Here is a 20,177-nt window from a genome sequence, read left to right as displayed (position 1 = left end):
AAATCTTTGGCATGTCAATCTCTCGTATGGTAGAAAACCAAATTCATCCCTATGCGAGTATATCCACGGGGCAAAATGCATTGCCTTGTCAATCACTACCTTCCATTCTCTTTTTCTACTTTTCCCTTTTTTTCAACTGCAGATAGACTTCGCCCCACAAATGGATCAAGTTCCAGTCTCTTATCGCGGTTGGTTTTCTAGTTGAGTCAGAGCTTCCGAGGACAGGTCCCTGTGCTAGTTGCGACTTGGAACTCATGTCGCATGGATGGCAACTGAATCGGACCAACACTAGTTAAAGAATTCCAAGACATTCCAAACTTTTCACGGAATTCCATCAAATTCTCTGCATTTCCATAGCATTTGAGCCACAAGCATCCGCACTGCATTAAGATTGAACCCTATTGCATTAGAAATCTGACTTTAATATAGTCTTCGCTTGGGATGAAGTACCTTCAAAAGAGGCATCAGAGGTTTGCACAATCTAGATTTATCTTTGTTTCTTTGGGTACTTGCAATAAACACAAACCACTAGCCATTCGTTCACAACCCTAACCCAAGTGCTTGTCCAACCCACATCAATAGTCCACCAGCAAAAGGGCGTTAGCAAGAGCATGAAATCACTGCCTTTCTAGTCAAGGACTTCTTCCTTGTCAAGGGTACTCCAGCTTTTCCCTTGAAAAAAACATGAGCCAGTGAAGAAGCTACAATAACTCTTCACTAATGATTAGCATTACTATTACTACAAGTAGTAAAGAAGCGAATGGAGGAACACATATTAAACAACTTGATAGAAGCTCCACCAAAACAGATGTTGATGACAATGATGAAAGGGTTTTTCCTATAATAGCCACATCCAATGCTGGAAATCTGTCATCAGGACGGACAAGAAAAATGATTATCTTAAGAAATAGAAATGCAAACAGTCAGTGCAAGCTAAACATCTGCAAGGGGGGAAGCATACTTTTTCATGAGATGATGAGTATTCCAATCAATCAGCAGCATAGCAAAGTACATGGCTCCCGTGGTAAAAACGAAATGGAAGAAGCCATAGCCATATGGAACGTCATCTTCGCTCCTCGAGTCGTTTTTTCTGAACTGCATTTAAAAAAAGGAAAAATAAATTTTCTGGTAAGTTCAACGAAGTCAGTGGAGACGCTTTGCCGACTGAGGAGCGCACCTAAAAACATTGAGAATGAATACCCATTGAAAGGGCTGTGATCACCATTGCAATTACGGCAACGACGAAGCTCTCACGTGTCAACGAAATGTTCATTTAAAATATTCGGAACGCAGCGAGCAAAATTTTAAAATTTCGTTCTGGATTAAATCTTTACTCCAAATCAATTTTCGTCAAATTTCACGGCAGCAAAATGTTCCAATTTATCATTTTGATGAAATTTTTCAACTTAACAACTTAAAAATCAGGTTCGCAATTCAAATTTCACATAAATTCAAATTTCACATAAATTCAAATTTGCATATATTTTGATTAGATAAAGAAAGGATTTGAATACTAATTTCTGCTCCTTTTCTTTTCGTCTTTCTCGGTTCCTTTTCTTCTTCTGTCATTGAATAAATAAAGTCCCCCAGTGAGAAAAGTATTGGTTACGTGCCAACACAATAAATAGGAAGGGCCATAAGGATGCGACACGTGTCCGAAGTGGCCCCAATTTCATTCTCTTTCTTCTCTCTCCTCTGTACGCTCAGACTCTCTCTCTCCATTCCAGAACGCATCTCTGGCTTCCGCTCCGGCCCCGTTCACGATCTTCGTGGGGGCTGCAGCACTCGCCGTCAAGGAAGTCAGGGACGGAGCCGTCGCAACGGGCCGGGTCGAAGAAGGGCTTTAAGGAGACTTGCACGTGGCGGCCGGCGAGGGGTTGGCAAGTGCACGGCCATGTCGCACGCGACGCACTGGGCGGCGGCGTCGGCCCTGCACGCGAAGGCTACCGGCCTGCGCTCGCACGCCTCGCACATCCACGCCCGCTTGTGGCGGGAAGCGAGCTTGTTGGCGCTATGGACGCCGGGGTTGTAGGCCAGGGCAGACGAAAGCCGCGTCGGCCTCGCAGAACACGTTGGCCGTGGCGGACCTGCAGTTGTCGCACGGCCTGGCGCTGGCCCGTCGCCCTCCTCCGAAGCTCTGAGCTGCCGCAGTTCCATCGAAACCCATCGTCCGCCATTGCCAAATGACTTTGCTGGAATCGCTGAACAGGTGAACAGCTTGTTTGCTGCTCTTGATAGTGTGGTGGGGCCTGAGAGAGCGTGCAGGGGAGAGGAGAGAGAGGAGAGAGAAGAAAGAGTGTGAAATTGGGGCCACTTCGGACACGTGTCGCATCCTTATGGCCCTTCCTATTTATTGTGTTGGCACATTAGACGTAGCCACTCCTCGGAGGTCGATTTTACAGATCAACTACACTGTCGGTAACAGCCAAAGCCAGTCTACGTGGAGCAATTACAAAACCAGAGGTTGAGGAAACAGAGACACTCTGTATTCCTTCATGTCTCCAATGACGAAGGATGAAGGGGCCGACTCAGCAACAACCAGTAGTATTAGAAGTGATTGCCCAAAAGGCTTCAACTACGACATGTTCTTGAGTTTTTTATGTCCCGATATTCAGGATGGATTTGCAGACCACCTCTACAATTAGTGAATATATTAATAACCTTCAATTATTCTATCATCTTCAAAATATCATTTGGATTTTTCAGCAATTGTGACCTTGTATTTTTTTGTGCCTTGTTAATTTGTAACCTGACGAGATTAATTCAATAACGAGTTGATTGAGAATTTTGCATGAGATATATTTGTGGTGGCAGCAAAGCGCCAGGCTAAACTATGTGCAAGGGGGATCTCGCCCCACTAGACGGACTTTTGTAATTCTTTAGTATTTTGTCTTAGGGATTTAGCATAAATACCATTTAGAGAATGTGACACACATTAGGAGTACTAGGGTATAGGGGTTTCCATAGCTCTTTCTCTTGCATCGTACTTTGAGACATGAATCTTCGTTCTTATCCTTTGCCCATGAATGTAGGCCTTCGACTGAATCGAGAAAATTCCTTGGGTTGTCTATTGGCTCTCAATTTTTTTTTTTAAGGCTTTTTTATAACACAAGGTTTTATTTTATAAACTCGGTTTGCTGATGGTTTAATGTTGGGAAGTTGACTTGCTATTTATCTCGAGTTTGTGTTCTTTCCTTGAAGAAATTGATGGAACATATTAGAGCATCTCACATTACTTGTTCATAAACGAATGAAAAATTGTTATGATTTGTCATTCTTTCCCATTATTTTTGAGGTATTATTGGAGTTGAGAACTAATATTATTAGATTTCTACCTAACATTAACCATATAAAATAGAACTCAACTGTACTACTGGAGACCCAAGAGACAAAACCCGAAGAAAAGTAGGATACAAAACAGAATTTTTCGCTTAAGAGACTTGAATTCACTTTCCTAACGCAATAATGCCGATTTTAGCAACCAAAAGAAAGGGAATAATGCCGCCAGGATAGTACTTTAGCCTCTCAAACTCTCTCAACCAAATCACACCAAAAATGAAATAGCTTTTCTAAACGGAGGAACATATTTATATAAGAACAGCAAAATAATATGTCTCCTAAGCAAACACAACCATTGGATTGGACAAAATAGTTAATTTTCCAATAGACGTCTGTCAAAAAGTTAACATTTATTAAAAAGAAACTCCAACATTGCTTATTTACAAAAATTTAAGTGCCTGGTCATGATTAACTATAATCTTGTCTATCCAATGCCTTCAAACAACATTTACGTGGGCTTTCTCATATTTAAGCCAAATGGTTTCCCTCTATTTTTCCTATGTAGGACTGTTATCCACATTCACATTACTAGCTCTCTAATAAACCCCCATGATGAGTGCCACCTACTCTACTGACCCAAATATATATAAACATCAGTTTCTATGGTAAATGATTATAGTGTTCAACTACTGCTTTTAAAAATTGGTTGATCTAATAAAAAACCATGAACTGATATACACATTACATTTTTATTAAACTTCCGAACTAGTACACACGTGCACATTTACTCCAAGCTAATTTTTATATCACAAAAAATCTTAAACTAGTACATCCATGCCACATTCACCTCAAACTAATCCTCCCAAAATTTCTAGATTTACCACGATTTAAGGTAAATGTGGTAAATGTGGCATGGGCGTACCAATTGGGGTAAAATTAGTTTGAGATAATTATAGTACGGGTGTACCAGTTTGGGAGTTTTACGACACAAAAATTTGTTTGGAATAAATGTGGGTCGAGTGTACTAATTTAGAGTTTATGGTGGTATTAACCCTTAATAATTTCATCAAAATATATGAACCCATATAACGTTAGAAAAAGGATTAGAATTAACTAAAGAAGATGGAAATGTAGTTATTCATCAGACTGCATAATTGAGTCGGCAATGCACAAATAATGTGCCCCATTTTCACGGACAAAAAAGTATATACAATGAACAAGTTGGTTTATATCTTTAATCCTCCGTTGTGCTTAACTGGTAAATATGATCCAATGAAAGAAAAATTCACACAAGTTCCTACGACTACAGACAAACCAATAGCATTTTCATATTCTAGTGTGTCACTTCCCCATTTTTAGACCGTTCTCACAGAGGAATTCCATAAGAAATTGTGAAAATTGCTAATTAAATACATCTGTCTCATTCACAACCTAATTCAAATGTGTTCCATTTCCAATATGTTATCATTCAGCCATTGACATTGACTTTTTAGAATCTTTATAGCAGCAAAGAATTGTTCCGATTTTATGCTTATTCAGCTTATCTTGTTCTCAGAAAATGAGTCATGAAGTAGAATTTTAAATACTTTTCCCCATAAACTGACTATGAATATTTAGAGACTCAATTTGGTGATGGTTGTATGTTGGGAAGTTCGAATCGTCTTTTGTCCTGATTTAACATAGCACACGGTTCGTACTTTTTTTTTTTTTTGGACAAGGTTCGTACTTGTCTTCTCGTGCCTCGGGTCAAGGGGTTGTTATGCTGTCTTCAATATTATAGAATTTTCCCTGGCCGCAGACTCTGCTTGTTATGATTTTAAGTATGACATTGTTTGTTTAAGAATGGAACGGGGGATCATATGCATGTTCACATTGTTTTGTCAGGATGTGACTGAATAATCTATGTTGACCTCGGTTTTCTAACTTTGGCTGCATTGACTAAATGTATTCACTCGCGTCCCTCGATGCACATGGAAAACGTTGCATCGTTTTGAATATGACATCTATTGCTGAAGCCACCAGTCGCTGTATAAAAAGAGAGGATCCAAGAGAACAGAAATCAACTTTGCCTTCAACCGCGTAAAAATACTTCTCTGCTTCAGTCTTTCACATGCTTGCGAGACGGAACGGCAAAGAATCCTCCATGGATAACCACCGCAGTTCAACATTGCCAGGTGTTTCGGTTGTAACCTTTCTTGTTCTGATTTGATTGCAGATATGTGTGGCCACCGAAGACAGCTGATTGATTCATTTTCTCGAGCCCGTGGCCATGACTATTCCTTTCAAGTAGACAGTAAACACGCAAAATGTATTACTCAAAGTCAAAATCTCCTAATTTGATATGACTTGGCTCCACAAGTTCCCTTTACAATGGTTGATGATGATACCGCTGCTTTTTGTCAATCCTAGTTTCATGACTTACTAGCGCTCAATGGCCATTAAGCAAATCACAAAGAAAAAAAAAATTACCAAAAAAAATTACCAGAAAATTTGCCCTTATTAGAGAGTCATGTTTAACCAATTACCTCGTGAGGACTAATTATCTTCTATGTTTACTTGGTTTGCAAATTGGTTCAGAATAGTTAAGTACTTATTATTAAGAGATGACATTTGACTAATCATTTAAAAGACATGCTTCTCGAGTAGTCAATTCATTATAGTATTTCCAAAAAAAAATCATGTAATGTCCTTTTGAGCCAAAAATAACTTGTCGGTAGAAACGGTTGTTGCTATTATGGCAAAGTGTAAAGATAAAATTGAAAAAGAAAATTCATTGACAAATACATTGTCCGACACATGGTTATTGATAGGGGTGATCGGTTCCCAATTTGGTCCGGTTCCATCTAAGAACCTGGAACCAAACTGGAGGAACCGGTTCCTAGTTTTCAAACTCAGGAACCAAACCGAAGGTGCCTAGAACCGGACCAACCGGTCCAGTCTGATTCTCGAGCAGTCCTATGGAATGGATCGTGTGACACCGCCATCAGTTCTTGAAACTGTTGATGGTTTGGAGGGTCTAGGCAATAGAGACATAGAAGACGAGGGGGGCAAGGGAGATCGGGGCTCAGCAAGGTGACACTAGAGGTGGGACAATGGCTGGGAGAAGGCGTTAAAGAGGGGGAGAGGAAGATGAAGAAGAGGTGGAAGAGGCGGCGAAGCTCATTCTTCTACTGGTTGATGGTGCGTTTCTTCTTGAGGGCCTTCTCCAAGTGGAGTTAGATCATCGTGTTCACGATCGTCTCCTTCGCTTGCTGGTGGCTACCTCTCGTAGTCCACCATTGCTACTGTCTGCAATGGGGGCACGCAGAGAGAGAGGGGGAAGGGGAAAGATTTCAAGGAGGGGAGGAGAGATTTCAAGTTTGAGAAAGGAAGGGAAGGGCTCAGACAAGGGTCGAGAGAGAGAGAGAGAGAGTGGGGTGGGGAAGGCAAGGGAAGGGAAGGCTCAAATTTCCAAGCGACCAATCGGTCAATTTGGTTTGCTTTGGGCTGTTCCCGTTGTGCACCCTAGTTGTTGGAATGTTGTTGCCACAAAAATCTGAAAAATAATATGGATTTTGTAGGAAAATTTATGTCAATTGTTTTTCAATTATTAAATCAATCAATAAAGTCTAAGCACTACACTTTATTTTAGAAAAATCCATGTAATGCATCGGTATGATAATAGTAATGATGTTATAAATTAATTATATTAATTGATAAAATCGATATGAATAAGTTGATTTATTTAATCTTATTTATGTATAGTTCTGCTGTAATTATTGCACGAAATTGTGGAGACAGAGAGAATTCTGTATAAACTTAATTTAAGAATGATTTTGCCAATAAGATCAATGACAATGAGAAAAGGAAAACACATTGTGCAAGATATGAAAGTTAGAATGCCCCATAGTTAGAATGTCCCATAGAACTAATTCATGATACAATACCTAATTCGAGAAAAACTCATAATCTCAATTAAGTTGTTAATTCTTTTCATTGTTTAAAAGTTCGCCATCTAAGTATAATACAAAAAAAAAAAAATCCATGCAATGAAATAGCCAAATACTAATCATGTATGAATAATCTAAAGCATGCAAAGTGTAATTAACTTGTCTATGGTTATTTATGTTCACTTCTCTTTTGGTAATAAAGAGGTTCACGTAGACGTGAATTCAAGGCACAAAGAACGATAAAGCTTCAAGACGATCTTGAATCAATCAAAGGTTTGTCACTTTTAACATTTAATTTTCATTTTCAACAAATCTCGTGTTTCATTTATTTTGACTTTTGTTAATTCAAAATATTATAGACTGCGTAGCATACAAATGCTGACATATATATCCAAAAATATTAAATTTGAATAATATCTTGATTTATAATTGAAAAACCACAAGTTCCCTAGTAGTTTTTGATGATGATAAAACTGCTTTTAGTCAATCCTAATTTCTTTACTTACAAGCACTCAATCACTGCTTCATTGAAATTAATTACCCTGTAGTTGATGATGATACCCAAGACAGTCCGACTTGGAGCCAATTTCCAATATTTCCAGGTATGTTCCTTTCTTTCCTTTGCTATTCTGATTTAATCCCATAAGGCTATGGAAAAATTTGAAATTTTTTTTCCTTTTGTGTGTTAATTTCGAAGTAAGACAAGCAATATTATTTACAGTTAATTTATAAAAAAAAAAAAAATTGCAAATTTTCTTTATTATTTCTAAACAAGTGTGTGGACATTTTGTACCGTACAAAATAAAGGAGAAAGTGTGAAAGAAGAATAACCTGCGGAGTCCTGAGGGCACGTTTGGTACGACGGGATTTTCCGATTTCTTGTTTTCGTATCAAAATTCTCAAAGAAAATGGTTCGGTCGAAATTTTGGTTGTTGTGTTCTAAAAATTTCAACCTTACAATTGAAAAGGACTAGAATTGACATTATTTTGTACAATGATTGCTTTAAAAGCTATACCGAACATATTTTTATAGTTCTCATTCATGTTGAAATCTCTTGTTTTTCACTCATCCAACATATTTTCAAGAAGATGAAATGTGAAACAAGAAATAGTTTTCGTTAGAACATTTTTATGAATCAAACATGCTCTAAATATCTCAAGGGACTTCATGTTGGTATAAGTTGATAAATCCCATCTAAATTTCTTCTTTGTTATATGATATTACTTCTGTTATCTATTCGTCTAATTGACTTTTTTAAATAACGAATTGATAGAAATAAATAATTCCTTCGATGGTTAGTTAAGGTTTTTATGTCATGTCCGAGACCCCTAAAATTTAGGAATTTGCTAATGTCCCATGGGATCGGCAGTAGGGAAACGTTGATCTAACTAAGTTGGCACTCATACAATTATAGTTTTACTCTTAATCCGAACTCAGCATACCTCAAATCATACCTCTGACTCGAGTAAGTTTCTTGAAAAGACATCGTCCAGAATTTTGTGGTACAACTAACGGAAAATGACTAGTAAATAATTTGGAAAGTCCAATTAAATTATCAAAAGTTTAAAATTATTCCTTTTGAAAAAAAAACTTAATTTAGAAATTATTTAGAAATAACACATCTACCCTGTAATTTTGACAAAGCGACTTGAATTGTCACCATAGAACCGTATAACGATTGGATTATGACCAAACAAATTGTAGGGATCAAAAGTGAGATATCCCAACCGACGAGGACCCCAAAAAAAAAAAAAAAATTAATTTCCCCGAACTAAAAATGCAAAGGCAATGTGTGGCCACCAATATAGGTAATTGATCCATTTTCTCGGCCCACGGGCATGACTATACCTTCCAAGATAACAGTAAACACGTAAAATGTAATACTCCAAATCAAATCTCCTGATTTGGTATGACTTGGCTCCACAAGTTCCCTTGCATTGGCTAAACAGAGTTTCGTATAAAAAAATCACCTCGAGAGAACAAATTATTTTCTATGTTTTCTTTATATGCAAATTGAATTTGTGGCCGATTGTCCTACAGAGCAATTTCATCAAGAGCAAAGGGCAAAACGAATGGGTTCTAAATAGCTAAATGCTTGTCATTAAGAAACTACGCGAGACTGATCCTTTGAAGATTTGAGCCAGTTAATTCACTATAGTCATCTCCAACGTAATGTTGTTCCGAGTCAAAAATAATTTGTTAGAAGAAAATGTTGTTAGTATTATGACAAAGTGTCAAGATAACATTAAAGAAAAAAATTCATTAGCAAACACATTGTCCAAGATGCATGGATGGTGAAATGTTCTTGCCACAAAAGGAAGAAAAAATAATATGGATTTTTTTTGTAAGAAATATGAGATCAATTTTGTCTCCAACCGTCAAGTCTATAGTATAATGGATATTCTTTATCGGAAAAAATGCATGCAATGCATCAGTAAGATAATCGTTATAATGTTATAAACTTGTATCATAGATCAATTGTAAATAATAAATTAATTGTGTTAGTTGATAAAATTGATATGATTAAGTTAATTCATTCATTTTTGTTTATGTATAGTTCTGTTATAATTTTATATGAAATTGCGTAGATAGATAAAATGTTGTATTGATGGACTTAAACTATGAGTGATATCGCAGACAAGACCAAGTGCAATGAGAAATAAACACTCACTAAAAATCAATTTGTCCGAGATATGAAAGTTAGAAAGTCCTGCGAAACTATTTCATTATACGGTACCTGTCTTGGAAAAAAAACTCATCTCATCTAAATTTAATCCAGAAAAACCATGCAATGAATGAGACTTATACTTATCATGTATAGATGATCTATTTTTCTAAGGTTATTTATGTTCATTTATCTTTTCATAATAAAGAGGTTCACATAGACGTGAGTTCAAAAGGCATGAAAACTAATAAGGATTCCCTAGATGGTCGCAAACCAACTGAAGTATGTAGCTCTGAACCTTTAATTTTTGTCCATCACAAATCTTGGATTTCATGCAATTGACTTTTTCGATATGAAACATTATTCATTATTTTAAAAATCTGATTATATTTGAATTTAATTGAAAAATCCCAATATTAATACATATATATATTTATATATTGTTTTACTTCCAAAACTAAACCAACGCGCTGATAGAAAAAGGTATGTTGAGTAAACGATGACCCCCTTGCTCGCAGTCGTGTTTATCGAAACTTTGAATAGGTGTAATGGTTACACTTGACCTGAAAAAAACTGTGAAACCCTGAGGAATTTTGTTTGTGTAGCTTCTGCACTCGTGCCAAGAGGAGCTTCTAAAGTCAGGCTACCACTTGTAGTCAGGCCAACACTGGAGATCAATGAAACGTATCGACTATTGTTTGAAGCCACACGGACAGGCAATTGGAAAGCTGTCGAGAAAATTCTCAATGAGGATCGCGAAGCAATAACGGCCAAAGTTATGACCATAGGAGATGAATCCGTTACAGTGCTTGATGTTGCGGTTATGGACACACAAGATCAATTGGTCGAGAACTTGGTCAACTGCTTCCCTCAAGAATACGAAGTTTCCATTTTCAGGAGAGCCCTAAAAAATGCTGCCCGGGGAGGAAGAATAAGGATGGTAAAGGCATTAGTTGAGAGAGTGAGTGCTGAACCTGAAAGTGTAGAACTTGCCATGTCAACTGCTCTTTCATGGGCTCCTATGCAAAAGGAGATTACCTGGTACCTAGCCAAGCGTACGACATTCGTCCCATCTTATGGTACCATGAGCTGCCTTATTATGGCTGGTCATTTGGGTAAAATTTCACACTCACTCATCTCAATTCCTTCACCATTTGCTTAACTTAACTTTTTGGTTCTTGTCTCCCAAAAGACGTAAGCTTATATTTAGCTCGCAAATACAGCGGCTTAGCAACATCCAATGATACGAAAAATCGTAGCTTATTGGGAGACTTGGCGAAGATGAAGTCATACTTCCGAAGTGGAGCTAGACTCAATATTTGGGAAAATTTTATTTACAACTGTAGGTACTTCTTAGGCTTCTTTTGTTAGCTATGTACAATCCGAGCAACTCTCTACTCACGGGGTATTCACTCCATCTATTCCCATATATAGGTATCCCCCTATGCTTGGTCGAAACATCATTTGACAACACCAAATACACGAAGGTGGCTCCAGGTACGAAGTGCGGGAAATATGGGATATTTTAGCTTTGACCTTCCTCTTAATCAACTTATTTAGATGAAAACAATCTTGACTCTCGTGGAAGCATTGACACATTGTGCTTTAATTGGCAACTTGACGGTCACACGAGCATTTCTGTTAATCTGCTTAATTGATAGACCAACACGAAAAAAAGTATATCATTCAGGGGTCCTTTTGACAAAAAAATTAAGGGACAAGGACTACATCGATGTTTTCATATTAACATCTGAACCGTGATGTTATGTCACAAATTAATGTCTAATATAATATTTGTTAAGTTAGTCTAGAAGTTTTACTCAATAGCAAATTGCAAGTAGAATTATTGAGAATTGTAGGCTTGGATTTCAGGTCATGGAGGCTAATTGATCCATTTAAATACTAGTATCTTCAAGAGGTATTTATACCCATATATTATAATATAATCTAACAAGAAAATTGGCTATTTTAATCTAACAAAGAAACTAGCTACAATAGGATAAAACGAAATATCAGATAATATCCCAAATATCTTATATCTTTGGTAATAGTCTATAGTAGGAAATTCTCTAGTATACGTAAATATACTTCCATAATCCAAGTTGTTTTCTCGACATACCCAAGCATCATTATACTTTTTTTTAAACGAATTCCTATTTACAGAAACTGGTAAATACCCATAAACCCCCATTCCCATAGGTGGGGATTCATTAATGACATGCACAATTTTCTTTTTATTTTCTTTTTATGAGTGTTATATGTATTTTTATTTTTATTTTTGTCATTTCTAATTTGCTGACATGATTCTCCTCTCTTATCACGTGGTGGTCACACAAGCGCTTGTGCGATTCAAGATGTCACTCTGGAATCTTGCCACAAAACTAGGTACATAAAACTACAATGTTAATGGGTCCACGTTCTCTCGCCCATGTTAGAGTTTTCTCTCGCGTCTAGGTCGAGATATTCGCCATGTCTTCATCTTCAACCGTTCTTCGTCCGATCTGTGCTTTCCTTTTGCACTTTCGGAGCTCGTCGCTACTTCTACCTTAATTGTATCCGTTCTTCTTTCACTCTTCTGCATGCACATCTTCTTCCTATACTTCCAAATCCTCATCTTATTCTCGTTCGAGTTTTTCCTCATTATCTCTTCACTTCTGATTTTTCCAGCTTTGCATGTAGCCGATCTGTAACATGCAACCCTTGCAATCCTTAGTTTCGGTCCTACTTTCTACAAATAATCTATCCTAGTGTTCTTCGGTTCTTACATCAATGGATGAAAGGGACGATACCTCCAGAATTGCTTCTCTATGCAGTCGCCTGGGTCAACTATGCTCGAACGAGCCGGAGGTCCGGATGATCTTCCTTCCTCGGCCAAACTGCACGATTGTCGTCTTATCTTGGTGGGTAATGTTTTTACTAATCCTTCTGTCAACATATCAGCATTTCAAGTTGCAATGAAGAAAGCCTGGAGAATCGAACATGTAGAGATTACTCCAGCAGATACAGGGCTGTATATAATCAAATTTCGAAATGAATTAGAGCGAAGGCGTGTGCTGGATGGGAGCCCTTGGCTGTTTTCTGGCCACTTGGTTAATCTTCGCCCATGGCAACCCATCACTCCTTTGCAACATTATGATTTTAGTAAGTGTATGTTTTGGGTGCATGTTGTTGGATTACCTTTGAGTGGACTTCTCCTCATATTCTGCGTAGAGCAGTGTCTCGCTTAGGCAAAGTTCGGGAGGTGAAAACTGATAACTCTGCAAGAATACGGATTGAATTAGATTTGAAAGCACCTTTGAAAAATGGCAAACTCATAAGTATTGAAGGAAAAACTCTCTGGTTGGATTTTCGGTATGAGCGGTTGTCACATTACTGTTACTCTTGTGGACGTCTCGGGCATTATGCTGCTTCATGTCCGGAGGTTCCTTATGATGAATCCCAATTTGACGGTCGTGCCACGATGATCTATGGACCTTGGCCGAGAGCGAGCTTAAACAATTTAGTCCATACCGGGATGCTTTTTATCAACCTAAATCCCTAGTGAGACAATGGACGAAGCAGTACCTGAAACTCCTCCTCCATTTCAGTCTGCACTCCTCGCTCTTCCATCTATTCCTGCCAAGGTGGATGTAACTTTGAATCCTGGTATACAACACGAACCTTCTGGGCGCTTGAATGTTGTCAATCCCTCTGTTATTACTACGGATCTCGTCCCTGCAGCAGACAAGATGAAAGCTACTCAGCCCTGTACAAAGGGATAAACAAAAACGAAGCGATCTAAGATCACTCGTCCTCTCGTCTCTTGGGGCTCTAGTAAAAATCTAAACGCTATGCACCTTATGATGTGACCTTTCCTTCATCTACGGTATGGATGAGTCCCTTCTTTTGGATGCCCCGCTTTTGAGGCAACTTTTCCCGATCTTCGGGCTTTGGCGGCCGGCCCTCAACAGCCACCGGGTTCCAAATGAATCTTCTCTCTTGGAATTGTCAGGGATTGGGCAATCCCCTGACAATTCAAGCCTTAAAGGCGATGATAGCCTCGTGATAAGCCCGATATTTTGTTCTTAATGGAAACGAAGCATAATCAGAATTTTGTGAATAGGATACAAATGGAAGTTACATTTCACTCACTCTTATGTGAAGGACCCTGTCGGCTTCAAGGGAGGCCTCGCTCTGTTTTGGAATGACACTTTTGAAGTTTCTCTTGTTCATTTGGATGATCAGTTTGTTGATTTCATTGCCTGTGATCCTCGAACTTCTGTCTCTACGCATATCACTTGCTTGCATGCTCCCCATCATATCAACTCCGTCAAGAGTTCCGGATACTATCGAAATTATACATGCTGCCAATCATTTACCTTGGATCTGTCTTGGTGACTTTAATGATTTCCTTTCTCCCTGGGAGAAGATGGGTAAGAGACCTGCATCCACTTCGAGAATGACCTCTTTTCGGAACCTAATTAATGATTGTGCCCTTCTAGAACTACACAGTAAAGGCTGTGAATTTACCTGGTCCAATCACCGTGAAGGGGATGATCTTGTAAAGGAGAAGTTAGATCGGGCGTTTTGTTCTCTGGATTGGCCGACGTCTTTCCCTTCTCGAAGTTTATGCTTTACCTCCCCGTGGGCTCGGATCACCGCCCTTTGCTGTTGCAAGCGCGTCCCCATCTCGTCGACGTACAAAAATGTTTCACTACGAAGCTTTACGGAACCTAGATCATGAGTGTCACGACATAGTTTCAAAGACATGGGACAATGGTAGTACCTCATTGCTTCCGAAGTTACAGAGCAGCTTGCTCTCCGATTATCTAGCCGGAGCAGAAAAAGGTTCAGCAACAAAGTCACCAACGTATCTCTCATTTGCATTCTCAACTGCAATCAATCATTAATCGACCGTTTTATCAAAGAGGGGATAAAGAGCAAGCTCATGCAATCCGATGTGAAATTCATCAATTATGGACTCGAGAGGAACAATTCTGGGCTATGCGTTCCCGTATTAATTGGTTGAAATGGGGAGACCATAATTCAAAGTTTTTTCATGCTTCTACTATGCAACGACGACAATAAATCGAATTACAATGCTTCTAGATACTAATCATCGGTGGATTCGAGAACCGCATCAGCTTAAAGAACTTACTCGGGGTTTCTTCTCTCAGCTATATCGATCTGTGGGCAATCGGGATTTTCAACCTTTTCTACAGCAATGTCCGCCGGTGGTAACTCCTGAAATAAATAATCATTTGATGAGAAAGATCACAGAAGAGGAAATTTACCAAGCAACCTGTCAATTGGGAGCTTCAAAGTCTCCCGGTCCCGATGGCCTTCCCGGACTCTTCTATCGGCATCACCGGAATGTTATAAAATCATCGGTTATTCAAACGGTCCAAGATTTTTTTGATACGGAAGTATGCCTACCAGACTTAACGTAACGATTATAGCCCTAATCCCTAAAGTTCAGCATCCAGAAAGCATTGAACAATACCGTCCTATTAGTCTTTGTAACTTTGCTTACAAGATCATTTCCAAGATAATGGCCAATCGACTTAAACCATGGTTATCCTCTTTGATATCAAATGAGCAAGCAGCATTTATTAGCAACCGTCAGATTCAGGACAACATTATGGTGGTGCAAGAAGTCATGCATCAATTTCGAGTAAGGGCATGCAAGAAACGTTTCAATTTTATGCTAAAAACAGATATGCAGAAGGCCTATGATCGGGTTGAATGGGACTTTTTGGCAGCCTATTTAAATCATTTGGGCTTTCACTCTAAGTGGGTTTCTCGTGGTCATGGCTTGTGTCACTACGCTTTCCTTCAGCATTAGATTTAACGGTGAACATCTTCCTTATTTTAAGCCCACTAGAGGACTGCGCCAAGGTGATCCCCTCTCTCCATACCTCTTCATTTTAATAGCCAATGCCCTATCTCGCATCTATCTCTCAAGCTGTGTCTATAGGTCATCTTAAGGGGGTTCAATTCAATAGAGACTGTCCTATCTTATCGCACCTATTTTTCGCTGATGATTCCGTATTTTTCCTCCGAGCCACCATTTCGAAAGTCAAAATCTTGCTAACCTCCTAAACCAATATTGCTTCGCCACAGCCAGCTCATAAATCGGAATAAATCTGGTGTGTTCTTTAGTAAATATTGTCCTAACTCTCTACAACAGAACATAGCACAAGAACTCAGGGTACCTATTCTCACTAAGTATGGAAAATACCTGGGCATTCCTTCGGATTGGGGCCGATCCAAGAAGGAAATGTTCTCCTGGATTCTGGCAAGAGTAAATGCTAGATTAGCAGGTTGGCGAGAACAATTTTTATCGAAAAGTGGCAAGGAAATCTTACTCAAATCAGTGATACAGGCCTTACCGCAATATGCCATGTCCATCTTCAAGCTTCCGTTGTCTCTCTGATTAATAGAAAAGAAGATCTCAGCTTTTTGGTGGAGTAAGCATAACAGTAATACGGGCATTCACCGAAAAACTGGTCCGAATTAAAGCTGTCCAAAGCTTCGGGGGATGGGTTTTCGTGATTTAATTAACTTTAACAAATCTATGCTTGGAAAGCAAGCCTCGGAGACTTTTTCAACAACCTCAAGCTATTTGGAGTCGGCTCTTTAAAGGTTTATATTTTCGATACTCCTCTTTCCAAATTGCTACTTTAGGACATCGGCCTTCTTGGGGTGGCGAGTTTAGTGAAAGGCGAGAGGTTATTACTCCTAAATTACGATGGTTAGTCGGAGATGGGTCGCAGATTCATATTAGAACAGATCATTGGTTACCTCAAGGTCGATAGGAGGCTTACCCGCCGAGGGCGAACCAGCACTTGTTGCCGATCTCATTGATTCTCAACGTTCAATGGAAGTCTTCCTCGCTTACTTCATTCTTCGATCACCAGTTAGTAAAGCCATTCTCAACACTCCTATCAATCCTTTTCTTCACCACGATCACCTGGTTTGGACAGACATCTTCCGGTACCTACTCGGTGAAGAGTTGTCATCATTATCTCTCTCGCACAATCTCGACATAATTAAAACCCCATCATCCTCTTATACTAACCCGCCTATGTTATGGAAAAAAAATTTGGAATATGCAGACAAAGGCCCAAGCTTAAAGCTTTTCTATGGTTAGCTTGTAAAACGCATTAGCCACAAAATGAACCTTTACCGACATATCATTCAGCACCCCTTTGTACCCTCTCGCCATAACTCTATACCGAAACAATAGAGCATCTGTTTTTCTTTTGCCCTTGGACTCACGACATATGGAACCATGAAGATATCGTAGTCGGTATATGTCCTACCTCGCACGCGTACTTGATGCTTGGCTTGTAGACTATATTTCTAACCCTCGAGAGTCTCGGATTTCGAAGTGATTGCTCATCTCCCGTGGGAAATTTGGAAACATCGAAACAACGCCGTCTTTCGCCACTCTCCGTTGGATTCTCTTCTTGTCGTCAATGAAGCCCTCTCCCAACGCATTATCTTCAAGGTCATCCAACCCTCGCCAAAGAAGATTCAAAAGGGTCGAGATCAGTCTAGGGCACGGATGGACCCCCCCAAATGAAGGCTTTATCAAATGCAATATTGATGGGGCTTTTCGCCCAAAGATCTCGAGCAAGGATCCATAGCTTGCGTTTACGAGACAGAGAGGAATTTTGACAGATGTGCTTACCCGATCCAGTGCTGCCGCCGCCATTCCAAGCCGAGATCTACGCTCTTATGTCTCGCTCTTCAACGGATCATCCGAAGGGTCTCCATCTTCACCACTTGTGATTGAATCGATTGCTTGCAGCTGGTGGAGATCGTTCGGGCCAACAAAGCCGCCATGAAAGGAGAGTCATCTCGTTCGCGATTCGGAAGATCTTCTTCAGCAATGCCCTCACCTTCGCTTCGACATATTCCACGAACGGCAAACCTAGCAGCTGATTGGGCTGCAAAAGCCCATTGGGATCAAGGCCCATCGACAAACCGGCTTTTCTTTCCTCCGCCTTCCTTTCTTAATGTTCTTTCTTCGATGCTTCCGCTTGTATTAATCTCTAATATAATATAAGTTCTCTTTCGACCAAAAAAAAAAAACTACAATGTTATTTATCCAAAGAAAAAAAAAAAAAAAAAGGACCTTATTCCATTCATAGGCAGAGATATCTAAATTTAAAGAATAAATTTATGTCCCTTGAAATCGAGTCATTTATATGGGCCGGCTCTCAATTCGTATATTACAATTCAACTCGAGTCGATTCAAAATCTAAACGATATGTATCCATCAAGTAAATTCGTAAGAATGCTCAATCAAAAACCGATCCATTTACCCAATTAAAAAAAAAAAACTCTTTTTTTTTCTCTCAAAGAATGGATTCCTCGATTCTTTCCATTTTGATTTTCAAGTCATATGAAGTTACCTTTCTCAACTAATATCTTAAATCCATCATTTTCTTCTGGACTACTAAATATACATAAGAACACGGCATAAATGTGAAAGCCTCTTTAATTTATTGATTCATCTTTGGGAAATTGCTCATATTATGTTACGTGCAGCACCTTATATCAAAAGGATTGAGAATTGAAGTTGAGGCACAGGCACTCACTTGAATTTGCAAAACTAGCTCTTACCGAGATGAAAAATTGCATGACAACTCCCGAAATAGTCGAGTTTCTATTGACTTCTGGCATTGTTATTGATGCTGCATCTCGTGGTATCTCTGAAATTGTCGAGTTATGTCTTGAGCATTGTCCGGAGTTGAAGTGGGATAAAAATTTCCCAAAAGAACTGATGCAAGAAGTTGTGAGCCGACGGCATGTTGAGTTGTTTAGACTAGTGAAGGCACACAACATAATTCCTTATTTGACTGACGATGTGTTGATGAATTACGACCTGATGGAGGCAGGTAGTAGAGTGGTCACCACGATGTGTGCCGGTAGATGTTTCGGAGCAGCTTTTGTTATGCAAAGAGAACTTCAGTGGTACAAGGTCGGTTCACTTATTTCCGTGCCGTCCATTTGTGCTCCTTAATTTACATTTACATTGATAGGCGTCCTTTATTTTTAATGAAGGTACTGGAAGATAGGAGTGATCCTTATCTTAAAAGTCTGGAATTTGAGGTTAGATCACCTTATTTGCTTGCCACTTTTTTTGTGCTTTTTAATTTACTTTAATATTGATAGATGTCCCTTATTTTTTGAAGGTACTGAAGATAGGAGCGATCCTTCTTTTAAAAGTTTGGAATTGGAAGAAACAAAAGAAGAGAGAGGGAAAACATAATGGGAAGTTTTTGTAGAACAACACCGAGATTTGCTCAAAGACGCAGGGCAATGGATGAAAGATACATCATCATCTTGTAGCGTCGTCGCAACTCTCATCATTACAGTAGCTTTTGCTGCAGCTTTCACAATGCCTGGAGGCAATGATGGTAGTAAGGGGATCCCAATCTTTCTAAAGAAGGCTCATTCATGGTATTTGCGGTTGCGGACACTCTCGCTCTCTTCTCCTCTGTCACTGCCACCATGATGTTTTTGGCTATCCTAACTTCACACTGGACAACCGAAGATTTCCTCCATTCACTACCGAAAAGATGATACTGGGCCTCACTTTTCTCTTCCTCTCTCTGGCCTTTATGCTCGTGGTGTTTGGCTCCGCTCTTACAATTGTCCTGAGTGAGCAATTTAAGTGGATTTACATCCCAATTATTTTGATAGCTGCATTTCCTGTCATATTGTTCGTAAAATTACAGCTTCCCTTATATGTTGAAATGGTCGAATCCACCCATCAGCCTCGTCTCTACCATCCCTAGAAGATTGGGAAATGATCTCTGCCATTATTGGACAAAGACATCAGTGAATGTGATCTTTGTTTGCACTTGTTACTGTATGCAAAATCTGAATATCATGATGTTTGCTCCTGTGCATAAGCCATGCTTATAATGAAGTTTGATGTGTGATGTCAAATGCATACCTTGCCTCAACTTCTTATTTTAAATTTTATCCCCAGACAATGGGCAATTACTTCATTGCTCTTTGTCGTATTAAGGCGAACCCAGTTTTTCAAAGAATTGGGAACATCACCATAAATATTCAGTAGTGTTCATTTATTCAAATAAAACAATGATCCATACAAATTCGCTATACTACACAAGATGGTCTCCCAATTAGTGGCCCAACGCAAGGAACTTCTGATGTTGCAAGCTAATCAAACAATAATTTCAGTTCAATAGAAGCTCAGCCTTCGAAAATCAGTCTTCATGCGCTGCTCATGCTTGCACCTCGTCCTCTCATCTAACTCTTTGGCTTTGACTCCATGAAAGTA

General features: G+C 39.1%; 1 protein-coding gene across 1 annotated transcript in view; it reads right to left on the bottom strand.

The window, feature by feature from the left end:
* LOC104438458 (probable serine incorporator) overlaps window positions 1–20,177 on the bottom strand; it is a 114,726-nt gene that overhangs the window by 11,560 nt on the left and 82,989 nt on the right. The gene's annotated exons all lie outside the window — the stretch shown is intronic.

This window comes from Eucalyptus grandis, chromosome 3 (genome assembly GCF_016545825.1).
Source record: "Eucalyptus grandis isolate ANBG69807.140 chromosome 3, ASM1654582v1, whole genome shotgun sequence".
Lineage (NCBI taxonomy): Eukaryota > Viridiplantae > Streptophyta > Magnoliopsida > Myrtales > Myrtaceae > Eucalyptus > Eucalyptus grandis.
Note: the sequence above shows the minus strand (reverse complement) of the source record. Positions and strands in the feature narration are given on the sequence as shown.